This window comes from Haemaphysalis longicornis, unplaced genomic scaffold, assembly GCF_048455015.1.
Source record: "Haemaphysalis longicornis isolate Haplotype H1 unplaced genomic scaffold, Haemaphysalis longicornis Haplotype H1 scaffold_8, whole genome shotgun sequence".
In the NCBI taxonomy this organism is placed as follows: Eukaryota; Metazoa; Arthropoda; class Arachnida; order Ixodida; family Ixodidae; genus Haemaphysalis; species Haemaphysalis longicornis.
Genome location: NW_027526445.1, coordinates 125,552,353 through 125,574,523, shown reverse-complemented (window position 1 = coordinate 125,574,523; position 22,171 = coordinate 125,552,353).

Below are 22,171 nucleotides of genomic sequence, written 5' to 3'. Positions count from 1 at the left end.
CTCTTTGTACATCATCTGTATCATTTAGGTAACATTTAAAATTGCAAGAATAATATGTCTCCAATTCTGAAATATTGATGAGGTTGTTTATTTTGTAATTCAGAACAGTACAGAAAGTTCGGCCTGCCAGAGCCACGTAGGGCTGGAGCGGAAGAGCATGATGGACATGGGTACCAAAGACACTCAGAAAATACATAACAAAACAAACTCAAGCAAGGGAGCAGCAAATTCCGACAATAGAACTGTACTTGCAGGCACTAGCAAATACACGCAGTGAGGTAAGCTGGCAGTACATTTAATATCAGTTTCTCAAACCCGTCTTAATTTTGTCATGGTTGAATGCACCCGAAACATAGAACAGTCTTCTCCTTCGCCAATACCCTGTATTCCAATGGAGAATAAAGTATAGCTATTTTGGTCGGAGATTACCCGTAGAGATATTCAATGGTTTTAATTTATTTGTCCGCAAATGTTCTAAACTAACTGTTTCGCTCAATTAAAATCAAAATTCTGTAAACGTAAATTTTGAACACACCACTCTTATAGTCAGCATCTAGTGTGTAACTTACGTTAGTTATCAAACAACAAAAAATTGAATCGACCTGATGTGTCCAGCGTATGGAACAAAACCGATACATTGTGATCCGGTATCAAATTAAGCTATACACCAAAACACGTACTACACGGCATTACGAACAAACAAGGGCATAAAGTATCTATTGGTGTACAAAACACGAGTAACACACCGAAGTTTTCGACAGATGGAAGCTAAGTGAGTCTTTTATGATAAGCCTCAATCGCAAATTTACACCAAAGTATTTTACGTAAGGCGTAGAAGCCACGGGAGAAGTAGTAGAAGGCGAGCAATGGGAGCGGTGCAGATACAAAGGGCGTTCGAGAATAATTTTCCGCAGTGGGTTATGGAAACAAATCAAGCGAGGTTTAGCAGAGTTCGCAGAAAATATAGACTGCCGAGGAACAATCCATGGCTTCAAGAACAGCATCTTCTGATGTTGATATCACTTCTTTGTAAGTAGGCGCCATGGATGCAATTATGGTCATGTATTTATGACCATTATCTAAGGTCATCTATTAATGACCATGTCTTTTATTGTCTATGCGGGCAGTGTAGAAATCATGCCGCGTGTGGTTACGCCTGGCGAGACGAATCATCGCATTTACTATGGTCCTTGCTTTTGTGAATTTCACTCCTGCACAGCTACGGGCGTTTTTAGACTGACACCGTGACAGGCTAGTTTCTTTATTTGCAGCTAATATTTACGAAAGCATTCATCTATTGTTCAGGTTTCGTTGTTTTATTCTTATCGCCAGACAGGCGTGCGTTACATGGTTGCTGAATACCGATACAAAATCTTCGTAAAGAAAACACGGTGACTGTTCTGAACCAAGTCGTGCCAGTCATGCTTAGCGACCAACATTAAGATTTCGGTATCGGCAGTTATACTTCTCGCTTGCATTCGGTGCTACAAGAATCAGGTGATTCTTTGTTGAGCAAGAGCTGACAAAGTAGTGATATGCTTACTTGGATTGAATAACAGCAGGATTTATTGTTAAACCGTCCGCACGTACGTTTATGTGGTCAAGACATGGAACAACCAAGCGGCCGGCAAGCATTTTTTCGCATATTGCACGTTCAATAACACTCTCTAGACCAAATTTGGGCAGGACGCCAAGATTATCCACTACATAGAGAAGAGTCGGGCCGGGCGAAGAATGTCAATGTTGACATCGCCTTTCGTACATAAGTATTCCTCCCGAGCCAGAGGAGAGGGAGTGGTGTGTAGTTCTAGCAAAAAAAGCTGCTGTTAGGACAGGGGGGGGGGGGGTAAACCGACAGCAAGGTCAAGGACAACTACTGAGACTAACACCCAGGGTTTCTGCGTTATCGAAAAAACAAGGTCCAACTTTGAAACAAGTCAGTGGTTTTTTACATAAACAAGAATGCCGCCTCCTTTGCCCACCGGCTGAGTAAAAAAATTGGATATAAAACTAAGAATAGTATACTGCGAAACAAGTGAGGAAACAAATGTTCGCCTCGGCGAAAACCAACTCATCATCAAAGGAAACGGACAACGCGACCAACCCGAGAAATTAAGCCCAGTGCTTCCGAACACATCGAATATAAGGGCATATGGGCAATCCGCAATGAAGTTCTTTGTAAGTGAAAATAAGCTTAACGTCATCGTTGGACGTTGAGCACATAATTGATCGGTGATCCATAATTAAACCAACTTTTCTACTACAGATACCTTGTAAATACGAATAAGGGGCGCATTCTGACATTTCCTGGCCAGCACTTTTCCGTTTCTGGTCCAGAAAAATTTTAAGTAGCTTTCTTTGTCTTGTCTCATGCCAAAAGCAGCAGCTCTGTTTTCATGCGTGCGAGGATTTTGTTGAAGTAAAGATGCGGAAACAGCCTTCACTAAAGAGCCTAGGCAGCCCCTTCTGAGCGCTGCGCCACTTTCCTTTGCAATAAGCTGAGCTTAGTGCATGAGAACGGTCAGCAGCGCTCATTCGGCGATGGATAGCACCTCGCCAGTCGATTTCAGGTCAGTACTTTGAAGCATACCAGCAAGCTCCTTTACAACCTGGTCAGGTGTGAATACGTGTTGAACATCATGACTAACAAAAATGCAACACACTTTAAACAGCACTTCAATACAAGCAACAAAAATTGGAAACAGTGTTTGGTATAATGTACTGAGGATTACGTACCAGTGTTAACGCGAAATCTGAACAGATAATGTCGACACGGCAAAAGAAAACCCAAAAAAGAAATCAGAGTACGAAATGATCAAGGTTCTGACGGGGCATTGCGGCGCGTACGTGCAAACCCATAGTATTGAAATATGAAATCAAGTGCAATGTAAGAGAGCTTGTGCGAGAGAGATCCCATCCTCATTTGTCGAGCAGGAGCCACGCCCGTGAAAATCATCCATAGTCCAGAATTACTTCGTTTTGACTCAGTCGGGTCACCAGGCTGAGCTGGGTATCTTTTCTGGGCTGGCTAGGGAAGCCCCCCGCTGCTTGAAGGAGGGTTTAGGGAGTCGGGGCAAACCTGGTTCTTTGCACGACCATACTATATGGTGCAGTAAATGCTCGTCAACTCAATATTCAGAATTAGGCCCAATTTCAAGTGTAGGATTTGGTCAGACCGAGCTCCCATAGACGTCCAGGTATAATAAAGCACGCTAATTTAAACGCGAGTAGGTTCCGTCAAGGACAATTCGAACTACGCGCCACGGAACAGAGAACTTTGGGCCTGGCCTACGGCTGGAGAAACACACCCGATGCCTACACACGAGGCAACAGTGCCTCTGGAAAGCAGAGAAATGGAGACAGAAGCTAAACCTGATAAAAGCAATTGATAACACCATGGTGGACTGACTTTCTCGGAAGATTTACTTTACGGACTGTGCCGATGTGGACACAAGATCAGGGTGTGGGGAATGCTGGCAGGTGGAATCATTTCTGAGGTTAGACGCGTAGAACCTCTCGCTGCCAAAGACCACGGGCGGAAGACCGACGGAGCGCCACTGCGGCCTTATCTCCGAATAAAGACCGAATAGAATGGCGCCGTCTCTTTTTCTGTTCTGGAGGATACCTAAAAGCAGGACTCCGCTACATTTGCCCGTGACAGGGAAAAAGTGCGGGCTTTCCTGCCAGGGATGAAAGACAGGGTTCAGTCACAAACTTTATTAAGCAATTAATTGATGCATATCTACTAAGCCCAAATTGTATTGTGGGGATTTTGCTCTTCACTTGATCAGTTCTAGCTATTATTATTGCGAACTGAGGTGGTGTAATCCTGCAGTTCGAATTAATGAGCTCTTACGCTAAAGTAACCACAGAGGAAATGTTGTTGGATGGGGAAGATAATGTCAAGGCGCGTGGAAGGGCGTAGGGATTTGTCTGCATCCCCACCAAGTTACGGTACTTCTCAGGAGAGGCGTCGGTGTGATGGAGGGGCGCTGCAAAAAGTTCGCCTGTATCGTGCCAGAGTTTCCGCGTAGCCACTCATGGGGTGCTGTTGATCTTGCGGGGGTAGAGATTGGCCACCATCGGCAAAAGCCCGTATCATATCGCAAACCGCGCCGTGAGTCGCTTCATTGTGGGTGATGGCGGCTGGTCCAGGAGCACAGATGATGCACGTGTCAGTGGTATCGACCAGTTTTTGAGGATGATTAGGGCTGATAAAGACATACAGGCCAATCTGTTAGTTTCTGCGGGCTGTCTGTGAATCGGTGAGTGCAGTGACTGCTTAGGAGTGGAAAGTGGCGCCCGAGGCAACGGCTGTTTCCTCAGCAACATCGAGTGAGGTTCTGGTAGCAGTGGCGGCGGTTCTTGACTGTCAGGTGCGCAAACGATACCTCAGCCCTATACACAGATGCGACTCCCTACGTTGGCCGTGCCAGCCATGTAGACTGTGTAGTTACGCATACTGGCCAACACATCAGTGCAATGCAATAGAAATGTGTGGAGGAAGGAATCCAGGTCGCTTTATGATGCCTAATTATCGGGAAGTTTTTTTTTTCCGCTTCCTGAGGCAACCATTCTATGCGGGTTGGATAAAAGAATATTTTCAAGTGCATACGCGATAAGCTATACCCATTGTGTTATCTAGGGATAGTAGGATGGTCGTTCAATGAGCAATGGGGGTATTTGAGTGCTATTTACGTATATATGAAACCAAATAAAAGGCGAACGTTCAAGTAAGTGACCAATGACTGAAGTGAAAAGCCCTCTATAAATTGTGTTATGGTTTTTGGTGGATAGCATCTAAATATTGGATGGCTGCATTCAAGGACCTACTCGGCCACTCCCCCCTTCCCGTATTTTGTTCGCTTTTGCCTTCCCCTCGAAATGAAGGATTACAATAACAACAAAGGCTGCAATTATTACAATGCAGGGCCCCAAGCAGTAAAAAAGGAGCAAGGGCTGTGTCAGGATACTGCAAGGCAACAGTGAAAAATAAGGGCAAACTTTCTCAAGATACTGAAAAATGACTCATGTGACGGGCGAGGACTGACACTTAAAGGCGCTATACGCAAAATCATTGCTCTTCTATAAAATTCCTGATAGGCTTTGTTATCATCAAGCAATCTCAAACCGTGTCACCTGTTTGCGCTTGAGAAGAGTGGTATATTCCTTTTTGGTCTTCAGAAGACATTGCCACGACGGAGCTGTTGTTCACAACAACTGTAAAAAGCTTTTAATAAGGAGGACTTGTTACGTGGTCTTTTAACTGAGGAATCAGCGATGATCGGCTATACGAGCACGCGTTCACGAACAATTCGTGGTCGCCTTCGTGGTTTGGCGTTGGTGATGAAGGTGTTTTACGGTAGACACCCGCTGTGAGGAACTGCTGCTGCTGACCAGACAATGGGGCTTCAGCGTTGTCTGTAATATCTGCGTGACGATATATTACATAATTTTTGAAACGTACGCAGATAAAGGTTGCCATTTTCATCAGTTCCATCAGCATATATGCCCCATGCGCGCTTTCTCCGAGCCTTCAAACATGCCTTCTCCAAGCTTCATGCTACCCGCTCGCGTAACTGAAGCGTATTTCGAAAATCTGGCATTTATTTGATTAGCCCATTCCCAAAGTCCTCCACCGGGAGCCACTGGATACTCGTGTGTGTTGACTACTTCACACATGCCGCAACATCCGCTATGGTGTCCGCAAAAACAAGGGATGTTTCGCATGTATTTGCACCGCGTTGTTCTCCGCTATCGCGCACCCGACGTCACAGGTAGCCACTGAGGGTGACCGCTTTCGGACAACTCAAATCAAGGAACTTGGATTTTGTGACTCCAAGTAGACATAAGCAATGTCGTAACAACCGCAAACGAACAGCCTCACGGAGCACGGGAACCGTACGACAACAACATTGACGTCCGCGCATGTTGAGTCAGATCACATGCTTTAGTCTCCACGTCCCTATCGTTGACTCGACGGAATCCTGCCCTTTTCGGTACACCACGATTTGTCGGTCGGCCAGACTCTCTGCCGTTCAAAAAGACCACGTCGACAGCTTGTCACCGCATGTGTGCCAGATTCTTAGCCGTTCAAAAGAAGCCCGCCGACTGGAACGTCTGCGCCCACTGGCTCGTCTTCTGCGGCGGTACGATCGACTCCCAAAGTAGGAGGTCACGTCCGACTTGGAATTGAGGTAGGAAGCACGGGCTGTATCAGATGTTTTTTGGCCAGCTATGCACGCTCTTTCGTCATCATCAAGCAAATTAGTGATGTAACCTGCATCATCAGTAAGCTAAGCTAGACCAAATATCATTCCAGAAAGACTCAGGCCTTCCATGCCGCAAATTTAAAACGCTGCCACTCGGAATTTGCTCAATGAAGCTCGAGGCCAAGCTACTCTTTCCCCCAGAGGAATTATACGCTGCTGCAATGGCTTGGACGGCTTTCAATCGCGCGCTCTCCATTATCCGCCACTAGGAGCATGTTGTGGATAACTTAGAAGTAGGCGCACTTTAAGCGTGGGCAGTGGGCAAGGAATAAGAGAAGACGAAGAAGAGTGTGCTAGGATAGTGACGACCTATTGGTTGGGCTGCGATCGACGCTTGGCCTAATTCGGCTCATCGCTTTCTACCTTAATATGCACTCCCTGACACGTTCTTTTCAGACAATTCTCTGCGAGCGGCAATTTTCTTCGGCCGAAAAAGGAGGAAAACTACCCAGTTCTATTTGTTGCCCTTCTGCGTAATTATTGAGCCCCAGCGACCCTTCCGGCAACCCGCATAAGTCTAACGATAGGAAAGGGAGGCTTGTACATTAGGCTTCAAACTAACACCTTCGCGACCCTTGGAAGGCACCTCGCGCACTACGTGATCTACCGTTCATTCTCATAGCAAAGGCCTTTCCTTCAAAGCAGAGTTGGATCCCTCCACGTTACAGGGCCTCCGGCGACGGATTCAAGCTTCCCTCAATGCAGAACCCAACGAGTGAGGAGTGAAAATCTGCGCTAATCACATGGGACCCGAGAAATCAGCGATGATGGTAAGACACGCTGGAAGTGAAAGCAGACCTACAGGACCCTGGAAAAGGCGATATGTCCACTCGCCAAGAAGAAGGCATCATTTTATAAATAGTCCTAAAGTTGTCCCTCCTGTTCGCCCATGAGGAAAGAAAAATGTTTTCACAAATGAGGCGAAAATTTATCTGCTGTCCCTTTACGTCATGCATCGAGGAAACTACAACATGCTATGTGATTAAGAACAAGCATTTTTATTTTTAGCCTAATAAAACAAGGGATTTACCGGCAAGCGATGAAGTTTTTCTTAAGCACACCGTGAAATAAAAAAAAATCACTGCCTCTCGCTTGCTGTGCTGCAAATGTCGGCGAGAGGTAACTGTCTTCGGCCGGCCATGCCGCTCGACACCCTCTCCTCTCTTCTCACCGCCCCCCATGCTGTGGCCGTCCTTTATACCTTCTCCTTTAATAAGAACAATTTGTTTACTCAAATATTCCTGAAAAAAGAAAAAAAATGGTTCACTCAATAAATGAAGTATTTTCCACGCTCGCACTCCTCACCTGCCATTTATTCCTTTTTTATTTTTATTGTTCCGAGAACAGCTAGACTGGATGTGTTTTTTTTAACTCAACTATATCTAGCCACATTCCGACAGCGTTTGTAATACGGGTTTTTTTTCTGCCATAAAACCAATCCCCCGTGCATTTTTTTTTTGTAAGAAAGCTACTGCCAGTTTTTACGTGTGTTTTTCTTCACATAGGCAAATCGTTTTGCTTTGTGGGGAAATCATCAAACATATGGCGCATGCTTTTAGAGGCTTAGAAAAGAATTGCCAGTAAATATTTATTGATGATGCGTTCCTTCAGCTTCCGCCTGATCAGTTGAATTGAGTAAGATACAGACACACACACTTACTACAGACAGACAGACAGACAGACAGACAGACAGACAGACAGACAAACAGACAGACACACACAATTTTTAGCATAGACAAGGAATCGTCTCTAACATTGCTACAGCGTGCCACCTGACAGTAGGATATCTGTGTTAGCGAACTGCCGCGCCGAATTCGTACACTTCAAGTTAGCAATCATTCGGGGTAATTTTCTCGGCACAGTCAGTGTGTTTACGAGGTCGGGTGCTCTTGATGTTAAAGCTCGCGTGGTGCCCGTACGCTTTATTTGGGTCGTACTTGCGGTGGATGGCACAGGGGTAGTCGTCGTGGTTAGAAGTGATGGTGAAGTTCCCAGCGGTGTCATTTCTACCGGGTCAAAAACACCGACTGCAAAAAAAAAAGTGCAATTTATCAAACTGTGTGAGAGTCAGTAATACTGTTAAAATTAAGCCACAAATCCAACCGATTTAAGGAACCACATTCTCACTGTCGGAGCTTATTTGTAATGAAGATTGGCACAACACCAGCGACTGTTTATTTTGCGCATGAATGGTCGAGTCCGTCCCAATCACAGCACGCAACATCAGGGACAGTTCGTTTGTCTTGAGTATTAGTGTAGCCGATTACTTCAGGTAGACCCCTCGAAAATGTCTGATAGAATCCCTCAGACCTTCGACCTCAACACAAGCCGAGCAGCTGCCTCGTGCGGTTTTACAGCACGGACGGAAGCCTTACCCACGACGCTGTGGTCATCACCCGAACCAATTCGCGGCGCTGGCGGACACTTTGTGAGGGACGAGTTAGAAAAAAATATGCAATGAAGCTTTGCCACAAGTTGAATGCCAGGTATGAAAATAGTTATTTTTTCATCGTTAGACGTACCATTTCAGCTATAGTTTTACGTATCCTTGTAATGAATAAGCATTAGGACCACAAGAAGATTTAACATTGCAGATCGAATGCAAGTTAGTGGAATGCGAAAATAGATTAAGTGACTCCTGCTGAACCAGTTGCGTAAAAAAAATCGTTTTCATATACCGCATACGGTATGCCGAACAGCTTCAAACTCAAAATGTTTGTTCTCAGCCGCCTGAATTAAAAATTGAATACCGGAAATGTTCTTCACTAATTGTAGTAAACCAATCACGTGTTTGTGTTTTTGGAACAGAGAGATAAGGGCTACCGTTTTATGAGAATCCTGGTACATCCTACGATAACCTAGAATGGTAACGCTTTTATTAGAGTAAACCAACACAATAACTCGCATCGACCAGCATGACTGAAAGATTTCAGTGAAACTCGTTTTTCTAAACAGGTTTTTGTTGGAAGGTTTTTGTTGAAAACCCTCCTTGACGTTGTTACATTTGAACCCTCCCTCATGAAAATTGACGTTGAGTTTTAATAGACCCCTATTGTGTTTCTATAGAGTCAGTAAAATTCAATTAAAACTCATCGCCAGTAGACTGTGCGCATTATAAAGTCAACAGACGTTGTATTGCACAAATTCTACATACATTTTATGGCCTTCAAGACACTTAGTTTTAATACACTGCATTTTACGGTTTTATAGAGTGAACCAAAAACTCCCATCTTAAAAACTACATCCAATATAAAATCAAGGGACTTTTTATTGCATAAATGCAACAAGCATTTTACTGCCTTCAATGTATTGTGTTTTAACAGTGTATTGACTTTCTATTGGGTCAATCGAGCTCCTATTTTGTGGACTGTTGCCATTGTATTAGATAGGCAATCAACTTCTTTTTACGAACACGTAGCAAGCACCTTATTCCCTTGATTATGCTGAGTTTCTATAAACTCTGTATTGCGTTTCTCTAGCCCACCCACGGAGGTCTGGTAGTTTATCGGTGCATATATGTGGAGTGCTATTGCGCCGCGTGCCCCGCCGCATGTACCGAGATCGCGCGATGGTCGTCCCGTCACTTCGTCTTGCGGGCACCAGGTAGCTGTGGCGCCGGGGGTGACGGACATGACCGCCGGATAGAACGAGCCCCTAAAAAGCTCCGCCGTTAAAACTTGCCAGAAAACCAGACTCACCGGAAACACGATGATACTATACTCAAAAGGAATTTTACAAAAAGCTTATTGAGGTAAATTCAATTAAAGCTCATCAGAAACTATATTCAAACATATCATATGCAAGAGGATGCTAAGACTGTACACAGAATCTTTTATTGAAATCTAATTGAGATAAATTTGTAAAAACCCATCCGAAACTTTTTGCAGTCCTGATGTACAGGCAACAACAAGATGTTACCGCCATAATAATAATTATAACTAACGTAACTGAGGTAAATTTAATAAAAATTCATCAAAACCTCTATTCAAACTTTATTCACACGCAACAGGATGTTACGCATATACTCAATAGAAATTTTATAGAATACTTATCGCGATAAGTTTAATAAAAACCCTTCAGAGACTTTATTCAAACATGACCCACACGCAACACGCTGTTACGAGTATACTCAGTTAGAATTGTGTAGAAAGCTTATCGACAATGTTTAATAAAACCCCACAAGAAACTCACAAGGAACTGCATTCAGAGCCAGTAAGATCCATTAACTAGGCACCAACAACTTTTAATTAAAACGCGGTGGCCATTTGTAATGAAAACTAAATAGAAATTCTTTTGAGCAATCTTTATAACGTGTTTATTAAATCTCGCTAAACATGTTGATAAGGGCTCTGTTAGTAACAGCAGAAAACTTGTTTTGCCCTTAATATTTAGTTCTTTTTGAACCCATTCTCTTAAAATATTCATACGATGGTTTTTATACAGCAACATTCTCTATAATTGCTAAAGCTGCTCTTTAATTTTGCCTTCTGTTGCTCAAATTTTTTATCGTTACCATATAAATTTCGTGGAAGGGCATAGGCGATATGAATGTTTATTGTACTGATGACCGTACGCTGCTATGTGAAAATTCAGTGGTTGTAGACGTACTTATCGCAAAACGCATGTTAAGTTTGCCGGTATGGTATAAGGCAGTTTCTTTTCACAAATAGGTGTGTGGCAAAGGCGTGTTTTGCCAAACAAAACACAGGGTCCTACGAGATACTTGGAAAACGCGTTGTGCGGACTCACATATCTTGCTGAGGTAGAAGAACCCCACCACCACGGCGACAACGATAGCCAGGAGTACAAGTGCAGTTACACAGGACCTGCAGCGTGACGAGCCTGACCTGCGAGGAATAAGAACGGTCAGTCACCTTTTGTACTCACGTGCAATTAGCAAATATTTGCATACTTGGTCGAAACATCCCAGCCCCACATTTTGTCGTTGAGATAAACTCCGATACAAGGTTGTGGGCTTGCTTTTCGAACGGAAATTAGAACGTTTACTGTTATATTAGACCTTCTCAAATAAACCCTGCAACACTTTTTCGACTTTGCTCAAAATTCTAAATGCTTGCAGAACTTAGCCAACCAACACATCCACAACTTATACTAGGGGGTCGCATAATACCTCAGCCAAAAATTACTGCAGTATGCCCATCAGACAATTTAGAAAGTTGCTAAAAATGTTTTTGTCCCTTTCCCGGTATTGACGTTCTTTGATTGTTTGAATTGCGTCTTCACAGCGGTGTAGCGACTATTTACCGCTTTCCTTGAGTTGCAGCAATGAACGCATTCGATATCAACTTTAAAAATAAATCCACGAAAGCAAAGCAGAAGCTCAAGGCGCACCTGCGGTGACGAGCAAATTACGCAATGCCGCTGCGTGCTGGCGATAACTGCATCTTTCGCAGTTTTGCTTCATGACGCGAAGGAAAGAATGAGAACATTTATCGAAAAAATTGCGGAGTCCCTTTGGGGACGCTTTCAAGACCCCTAAAACAGCCTTTAAGGCATGAATAGAATTTCGGTGTGCAATAGGCGCACTTCTCGTTCGTTCAACAGCTTTGCTAAACGAGATATGAAGCGAGGGTAATAATCGCAGAAGTAAATCCTAACCGCGGTACCACGCTCCGTCGCACGTATAGAAGTTGTCATCCTATGCTTACAATTTCGTCACCAATCACCAAAAGCGCGACCGTGAGTTGACTTTACGGCTTGACCTTATCGGCCGCCACACCTACAAGTCTCCTAAGGCGCAATTCTTCTCGACTTCGTAAATTCACCGTGAATTTGCCAGGTTTTTTTCGTAATAAAAACGTGAGTAATTAGTGTCGTGGGCTCGTATAGCTATGACCGCATGCAGGGTATTTTCGTGTTTACCTTGTAAAGATCACAACCAAGAATCAATATTCGCAAAAAATGGCAGCATCTCACTCTCCGTGTATGATGGCGAGGGTGCGGAGTACGGGTACTCGAAATGACATTCAAGTTGCGCCCCGAAGGACATCCGATTTGCATCCCGACCATCATGTAATTTGCGCCGTGAGTTGCATCTTGATCATTCTCTAAATTAATTGCAACTCACGACTCAAATCGAATTTCGCTTGATATTCGCTTGGTGTAGGTGTGCGCACGGATGGACGCGGACGGACATTGAGAGGTCCTACAGGCGAGGAAGTAAGCCGTTTCACTCTCGGGTACAAACTCATGGTCGTAGCCCAGACTCTGCTTCCAGCTACTGCGCAGTGCAGACGCAGGATAGCGAGCTCCGTTGAAGGAGCGGCTTTGGCGGGGCTTTCGGCCCGTGGTGACAGGTCAACCGGTATGGATAACGTCCAGGATTATCAAGTTGCGCTGCCACAACTGCCGTCCTGAGCATCTGTGCTTAACATGATTTTTTTGCACACCGATTGTAGAGCCAGGCCGTACAAGGTTGAAGAATTCCGCGACACTTTGGTTCGTCTGGAGCTGTTCCCCGAGGTTATCGCCTTGGGTGCGTACCAGATGAACCATTTGTGGGCGGTTACTTCCAAAGACCCCGAAGGGGCGAAGAAACTTGCTTCCGCCGGGGAACTCCAAGTCAAGGGCCGTCGTTGCCTCGTCATCGATCCCCGCCACCAGGACATCCGCTTAAAGCTCCACGAGGTGCTCCACAACGTCCCCGACGACGAAGTGCAAAGCGTCCAGGGGTTTTACGGCAAGGTCACGGAAGTGACCCGCGACTGATGGAGTGTGCCAGGCTGCTCTGCGCAGCTCTCGACTGCGCGCCTGGTCACCCTACAGTTGAAGTCGGGCGTCAGTGTGGGCGACATCCCTCACCAGGTACGCGTCGCCGGCGAGCAATCCCTGGTCGTGGTGGCCGGGCGTGCGCCTTTCTGTCTCCGCTGTTACCGGAGCGGGCACATTCGACACGAATGTAGGGTGCCCCGCTGTGCTCTTTGTCGCCGCTTCGGCCACGATGACAGCGGATGCGTTTGCACGCACGCAAACATCGCAAGACCAGGAGGGAATGACAAGACGTCAGAGTTCTTCATGGATACAGAGGAGGCGGAGGAGGCTGCAGGGGGCAAGGTAGAGGTGCTGGCGAAGGAAGTGACGCCCCCTGAACCAGCTCGCGTCGTCCCACTGGAGCGCAGCCCGCTTGCGAAGCCGGTGAAAGACACTGAGACCGCCCAGGAACAAGATGCCATCACGGATGCGTATAACGCCAGCAAAAGTGTTGTGGATCCGTACGCAGACAACATGAGCGTTGACGGGCGAGACGAAAACGGGACCCCAGGCGCAAGTGCTGTGTCGGGGAAACGTGCAAGGGAAAGTGGTGGGGCTGAGGAAGGAGACGCCGCAAGGCCAAGCCTTGAGGAGCCTCCAGCGAAGGCCGCGCCGCAGTGGAGACGCCCTGGAGCCAAAGCAAATATTCCACCGGACCAACCCGAGGGGAAGTGACCGGACTCTTGACGCACGGCGCTACAAGTGCGGGTTGAGTGGGGTGGGGGGAGGGGAGGAAGTTTGCGAAGGTGTGGTCACAGAGGACTGATATGTGTGGCAGGCCTCTCGAGAAGGGAGACGTCGGGAACTCTCGTCGCGTCCCCGCTTTTCCAGGAATGGGTTCGTTTTGGTTTTCCCTTTGCTTGCTTTCATTGCTTTTTCTGTTTTTTTGTGGATGTTTTAGCACTCTCATGTATATTATTTATTGCAGATGGTGCAGTTATTACTATAAATTATTGCAGGCTTTGGAAGAGAGCTTTGTTTCGCCGCACTAAATGTGCGAGGCCTTGGCGAAAGGCGCAAACAGTACCAGCTGAAAAGGATTATTCTGGACAAAGAAATAGATATCTTTGCTGTCCAAGAAACAAAGATAAAAAGTCATAACTGCACCGCCAGTATGATAAAGCCCCTTTAAAACCTTTTTAGCGTCTGTGTCAGCCACGTGGTTGACACGTTTGTAGGGTGTTGTCTGTTCATTAGGAATTGGTATTAAACACAAAGGATTTTTTCACGGGAAACGGGCAGGTTAGTTATTTACGAGTTTGATTATGATGGTGGTGAATTCCGTGCCCTTTGTGTCTTGTTGCGTGCGAGACTCGGGGGGGGGGGGGGATCTTTGCAGCCATTAACTCTAGCGCACCTGCGCATCCCTGTCGCGTCGGAAAGACATTGGGAGGGGAGCCAAGGCCGAACCGAAGCAAATGGTTAGACTGCCGGCTGTGTGTCCCGTCGTCAAAAGAGGAACATGTGTGCACTCCGGCGGAATCCGGGGGACTGCGGGTCGCGGCTTCTGAGGAGACAGAAGGCCTGGTTCACGGAACGGCGCGCGCATGGCTGTGCGTGCGACTTGAGACCTCTGGAGGAGACAAACGGGGAGTCGTCCTTCGGCAGCGGTAGAGAACGGCTGTCCACGGAACGCTTCTCTGGACGACGAAAGGCCTGGGGCCTCCTTAGTTAGTATGTAGGAAAGAATAAAAGTCCCTTTCCTCGTCACTGGTCCGCAGTCTGGTCAACCTCGCAACAAACTGGTTGGCAGCGGAGGGATATGCCAAGGCGGACGAAAGAACTTCGTGCAGAAGAACCACCTCATCCGGGATCAGAGCGGATTCATCGTGGCCTCCGGGATACACAAGCGACAAAGAAGGTACGAGTGACGAGCGGACGGAAGACTCGAGGAGGAAGACAACGAGGCCTTCCTGACGTGTGAAGGTGCGGCAACGGCGATCCGGGATCGACTGACGCAACGTGGCTCGGGGAGACACAGGCACTGCACGCTGACAAGTGCTTGAGCGACTACGCTTTGCCAGACAATTTTGAACAGGGTTCAGATCAGGCGCTAAATTGACTGCCGTTAATTTGTGTTTACGGGCAGAAAGCTCTCGCCGGGCATGGACATAGCACGGTGCACGAAAGATGGGTTGCTGCTGCTAGCAGCGGAGTTGAGGTAAGACATGGACGGAAGAATAAGAAAAACGTAAATTAGCAGCGCTATTCAGGAGGTGAATTTTGAGGAAGACGAAATTTCAGATGCGTGGGCCAAAATTTGCCGAGTGGAAAAGGAAAAGGAAGAGGAGCGAAAGAGGCAGCATGAGGAACGGAAGAGGCAGGACGAGAAAGATGTCAGACATGCAAAGATTAAGCTTGAGGAAATAAAGCTTCAGCAAGCTAGGTTGGCAAATGGGGATTCCTCAGTCGTCCAAGGAGGCGCAGTTAAGGTGACAAATTTGCTTCAGCCATTTAAGACGGGAGATGACATCGGTCTCTACCTAGTAAATTTTGAAAGATTGTGCGAGAGGCAATCATACGGCCGCGATACCTGGCCACAGCGGTTGTTGCCGTTGCTTCCGGGGGAAGCATCGCAGGTTGTGGGACGCCTAAGTGCTGGCGATGCAGAAGACTACAATTTGGTGAAGTCGAGCCTGCTCGCGAAGTACAGGATTTCGGCAGAGGAGTTTCAACGGAGGTTTCAGCAAGACAAAAAGAAGCCAAACGAAAGATTCGTTGAGGTTGCTTGCGGACTTAGCGATAACTTCACGGAATGGGTCAAAGGCTCTGAATCCGATGGGGATATCTCTAAATTGAAAGACCTCATGTGTTTAGAGCGGTTTTACGAGTCCTTGCCAGAAAGCATGGGCTTGTGGGTTAAAACAGGCAGGTTGGCTTATCCGCGAAGAAGGCAGCCCAGCTGGCTGATGAATACATGGCTAGCCGAAGTATCAAAGAACGTAGAGTCAGTCAGGATGCGCACCAGGACGAGGGGAAAAAGGGAAATTTATTTCCGGTGCCACAGAACCGCTTCATGGAGGCTAAAGGACAGCAGGGGAGCAATGATGCACCGAACACGATACCGAAAACGGTCGTCAGAGATCCCGAAGACCCGCCGAGAAATTTTGATGTGACGCGACCTGTCATGTGTTACAACTGCAAACAGCCGTACACTTTGCCCGAAATTACCGAAATCGCGGGGCACAGGCCGAGAGAGGGGAGAGAGATCAGGAGAACGCCACAGTAGGAAGGTCAGGTGGCACGAGTCCGAGGAACAAGCCGGTGGTACGAGGCCACGCTATCGACCAGACGCATCGTCAACTAACGCCTTGGCGGTCCCCACGCGGCGACGTTCCCGGAGCTCAGCGGTGCTACCTGTTTCCACGGCGACAGCCCCGAGGCCAGGGGTTGCTTCCTGCTACGAGGGCTACCACGAGGAATAGCTAAAAAGCGGTCCACCGGGTGACTACCACGCACAACTACGTCGGTACCCCCACCACCGGCACCGCGGCAGCGGGCAACTACGACTACCAGCGTGTCACGGCCACGCTATGGCTTCGACACGTCAGCGCCGGAGACAGCGGCAGGCCAGTCCGCTAGGGAATTGGTATATGACCATGGTTGTTAGGATCGTTAGCATGGACGTGGTATAGACTGGAACTAGGACGGTTTGATTTATTAGGGACTTCATTGTAGTGACTTATGGTTTGGTTTGGTGGCTCTTCTGGGTATCTCACTAAACCACAACTTCCTAGTTGTGTCCTATGATTGCGTCCCTATCGGACTGGCCTACCCCGGTCATCGGCGCTGGCCGCTGGCTGCGTGGCCGCGACTCGGTGGTAGCCGTCGTCGTCTCGCGTCGTCGGTGCCTTCGTTCGACGCGCGCGGTCACTCCTTGGACGGCGTGGGCTCCGCGCGTCCTGACTTCTTTGCTCTATGGCTACCCCCTGGTAGCCGCTCTCGCTGGAGGTCCTTGATGCCGGCGTTCGACGCGCGCGATCATCCCTTCGGCGGCGTGCTTCCTCGGTGGCTACCCCCTGGTAGCCGCTGCCGCTAGAGGTCTCAGGTAGGCTTGGCACGAACGTCGCCTTTCGGGGCCGTTGAGACGAACGTCGACGGAGCGTGGACGTCGGCCGCTGGTGCCTGACCGATGCCGCTGGGGCCACGAAGACACAGGTTCGTGGTGCACCTAAGATGACGGTGCCGATGCGAAGTCGGCCCGCTCCCGCCCAGGCTCGGATGGCGTGGTCGATGGCCTGGCCGCGTCCGCCTGGCTCCTCCCTCGGACTCGAGCCACCTGACCTTCCTACTGTGGCGTTCTTCTGATCTCTCCCCTCTCTCGGTCTGTGCCCCGTGATTAAATAGCCTCTGCCCGGTCGTCGCGGCACTCTCGCATTCGCTGTGCCCGTGTCCGCCGCACGGGTCACCACCATATTGGTTAATTCTCAACCTGCCTCCATCGCGTCACTTCGTCATTAGTCCTCCCTCTTCGCGGGAAATTTGCATTCTCTTCGTCTTTCTCTTCGTCAGCCTCTGGCTCTACTATGACACGTCATCTTTGCCCTCTTAATCATGACAGACCTGAGGCACTCTTGAGCCTTTTTTGTGAGCAAATGTTGTGGTTATATGGGGACATCAATAAACGTACGAAGCGGGATAGCTTATCAAGCCGCACAGCAAAAAAACGGGCTAAGCTTGCGCTACATCGCGCAATGCTTGAATCATAGCAAGATGCACGTTTTCCGTATACGTGAGCACTGAAGGACACATCAGCACGCATTTGTACAAGTTTCAAATGGTTTATTTACATGTTCCGTCGTCTCTTTTGCACTGTGCTAGTAGTAGTAATCGTCTTATGCATCGACATCATTCATGTTGCTCACGCCATAGAGTTTATTAGTAAGTATACCAAGGGAAAACTGCACCTGCGAATCCATGTCGTCTGGGGGGTGGGGGAAAACCCCCGCTTTTGACTGACAATTGGATTCTTAAGCGGTTTTTGGGATTTGCTTTCTTCACTATGCATTAACACATCTACGAGCTACGGGAAGCCGAAATCCTCCCTGATCTGTGGTAGCCGTATACAATGAAAAGGCAAGCAGTCGGTGACCGTACCTGACGTTGGGCATGCCGCAGTCGAAGGACGTATGATTGAGCGGGTAATATGCCGCCACTAAAGTTGTAGCTAATGAAAAAAAAGAAACAAAACGTACTTCGACGCAGACAAGATACCAAAGATATGGGCTCCTGTATGTGCCTTCGCATACAGGAGCCCATATTGTCCGCATGCCTCGCGCGGATAGTTTTTAAGGGTGTCCGCACGCCTCGCGCGGATAACATTTAAAATCATCCGCACCCCTTGAGTCCGAATGCATCGCCGTGTGCCAAGTTTCTTTTTCTGTGTGCTATTATGGACGCCCCAGTTTCTTCTGCTCTTAACTTGGATGCTATCCGCGTGTTACGTTGTCGTGGCCGATTACTCAACCCAAGTGCACCGTCGGTGTGCTAACGCTCGGCTTCGTCCGCTACTTTTTCACGCCACCTTTTCTTTATTTCTTCAAGTATGAACAAACTCGCTGAGCAACAAGCTTTGTTAAACTGTAGCTAACGGTCGGTGCACCGGTTCACCACGAAGACGATGTTTTCATGGGCACGCTAAAAAGCTGTACAAGCTCTTCAAACAACGTATCTGAAATAATGGTAAAATTACTAAAATAAGAGTCTCGAATGAGTTTCCCCCGAAATATTAACATTGTTGCTAACTACCTCCTTGGCCTGTAGAATAGCAACCGTTCGTGCAAAAATACGCTTTACTTCCGTTTTCCGTAGCTTTAAACAAGCCTGTTTGATTTTCCCCTTATATAATGAAACACCATTCTTTGCGTCTTTTGTGGCTCTGTGTTCAAATATACGGCCACTAAATCGTTTCGATCCAAGTCAATGACGAAACTCAGGCGAGCGCATTATGTAATGGCGGTCCATGACTACACAGACGGCCCTGATGCGAGCCGCTTAGATGCTAGCGCCGGATTCCTCTCTGATGTATATTGTACGAACCGCTGTGGCTCATGCCAAGTATTATGCGTGGTAGCGCTTGACGACAGCTTGGGCGCAGGGGCGGCTCGTACGCGCACGGCGCACGCGCGGTGTTCCTGAAGTCGCGTCGAGGTTTGGCTGTTCCTATCCGCACGCCTCGCGCGGATAATTTTTAAAACTGTCCGCATGCCTCGCGCGGATAAATTCTAAAATGGTCCGCATGCCTCGCGCGGATAGTTTTTAAGGGTGTCCGCACGCCTCGCGCGGATAACATTTAAAATCCTCCGCACCCCTTGAGTCCGAATGCATCGCCGTGTGCCAAGTTTCTTTTTCTGTGTGCTATTATGGACGCCCCAGTTTCTTCTGCTCTCAACTTGGATGCTATCCGCGTGTTACGTTGTCGTGGCCGATTACTCAACCCAAGTGCACCGTCGGTGTGCTAACGCTCGGCTTCACGTTGCGTTCTGTCCTGAGTCAGCTCACGGGTGAAGCCGTCGTGCCAAGCCCTCGTTGACCGACGAGAAACGGCGACCACGACGACACGGATCCCTCTCCTGAAGAATCTAGGGCGAAGTTTGCCATCGTTCGTTCTGAACTTCCTCTCCTACAAGTCGCGATGCCATCACCAATAACATGCAACAATGTGTCCGACATCACCACACGAACAAATGCAGTGCTGTGATATGGCGAATACTGTGAGGTGAAGCGGTGAAGATGATTGTTCACATCGGGCGTAGAGCTCGACGGACTACCCCATTCGGCTTGTAATTGCGGTGACGCCGTAGTACATGGTAAATCCGCGAATGAGGTGTGGTCGAGTGCGGTGTGTGTTCTATGTGCTATCGCGCTTCATGTCGGCGCATTCGGCGGCTAAGTGCGATGCTTGCCCGGGCAGCGATTGTTGCAGGCAGCCGTTGAGACCAATGTGTGGTTGCGCTAGTCAGCCAGTCAGACTTGGCGTTTGTTTAGCACCAGAGGCTCTTTCTTTCAACGTAGTTGCTACCGGAGTAATGTTGATGGAGGAAAACGCGGTAATCGCAGGGCAGTGATAACCTGAGCGCTGGTTTGTTGTATATTCTGTGTAGTTAAACAACGTCATCAGACCTTGGGCTCTTAGTAGTGTTCTGCGGGTGATTGCGCTACTGCACGTAATAATGTTTGGGCTAGAGGAACAGGCACAGTGCCAAAGCGATAGTTAATGAAGCGTTTAATGCATTGGTTTTGAAAACAACACGAGGGTACGTAGAATAATGCTCACAGCAGAAAATAAAAACAACTAATGGAAATGTAGAACAAAGCAGCATTGTCTGCTGTCATTTAATCTATTGTGAGCATTATGGTTTACCAACTAGCTGGCCCCTTGATGTAATAGCTATGCTAGATGTGGTGAGGTGCAAAAGACTCTTCGAAAACACTGAATACGAAACATCAGTCTTAATGTCGACTTCATGGCTACGAAAATGTCACCTTCGTGGAAACTGCTGTTGTATGAAGCGAGTCTGATTCATTTCAACAACACACAGCATTGCGACATTCTTTCCGAGTAGCCGCAAATTGTATGCTCTGCTGTTATGGGCGTGTTAAAGCATTATAAATGTGGTATTTATGCCAAGAGAGAGAGAGAGAGAAACTGTACTTTCTAGGCAGCTCTAGCCCAGCCTGGCGTCTCCCACTGGCCGTCTCCTAATGAAGATTAGGAGACGGCCAGTCCGCAAATCCCCCAGAGTGCCTCAATAACCCAAAAGCAGTGGCCTGCCAGTCGTTCTTGCATCGACTTCTCGTCCATTATCTGATCCGCGTTCAGCCAGTCTATTTATTTATTTATTTATTTATTTATTTATTTATTTATTTATTTATTTATTTATTTATTTATTTATTTATTTATTTATTTATTTATTTATTTATTTATTTATTTATTTATTTATTTATTTATTTATTTATTTATTAAAATACTCGCAAAGGCCGAAGGCGTTACAGAGAGGAGTGATTAACATTTCATACAATATTAGTTACAGCCGTTTTGAATGATGTAGGATCCCGAATGCTGGCGATGGAGGCGAGGAGGTGGTTCCAGTCGTCGCAGGTCTTGGCAATTAACGAGTGAAAGTATGGGTTTGCGCGACACTTAGGAATCCCTACCTTTTACGTGTGATCGTTTCGTGCAGAGTTGTAAGATGGAGCAGAAATGAGAGCCTGGTTTAGAATGGGTTTAGCAGAGTAAATCTTATGCAAGAGGCTTCCCAGGAAGTGATGTGATAGCTTTGGTGTGGCGGCAGGTAGGGTGGATGACTCTTCCAGTAAAGGGGTCATACTGATGGAGTGCGAAGGGCAGTTGGGCGTAGGGCAAGTGCGGCGGCAGGAGGATCCCTTTTATATAGTGGACACAGGGTGGGGCAAAAAAAGAAGGAAAAGGGTTTGTGCATTTGGGCTGCAGATGCGGCTTCCCGGAACAGGGTGGGATGCGGGCTGAAAACACTGCCTACTGGCACTAGCACATGTGCAATATGTGGCCTTGGATATACACAGCTTCTCAACAAAATTGTACACAACGCAAGGTATGCTATGATGCCAAAGCATTTCGTCATACGAGTGCTGGGTGTGTCACATTTTTCTTTGTCGTTGTTCAAATTACGCTGTTTTTTCGGTTGTGCAGAACCAACACACTACCAGTGCTGTATATTTGTCACATAATGTAATGTGTGTTGACCCCCTAGCCGAAAAATTCTCCGTTTGTGCATCATGTGTATGTCAAAAACTTTTCTGTTCAATGTACTCGATATGGTAATGGAGGAGCTAGAGCCAAAAGCAAACACTTCAATGATTATTCCAACCTGTGCCGCCAGTGTATACATTCACTCGTGAGAAGGGGAATTATGTCATAGTCATCACACTGTGTGCCTTTGAGAGTCCTTTCCAGAGAGGATGAACCCGTTAATCTTTTCTATTATGCGTGCATGAAACAGAACACATATTGAAAGAGTAGTTATTCACGATGTTAGTTTCTTCCTACGAGACTGAACTGGACCATAGGTAGTGCAAGCGTCTTAAGATATGTACTCTCTCATGCTCTGCTGTTTATCCATTTATTTTTCTTGGGTTGGTGTTCTTCC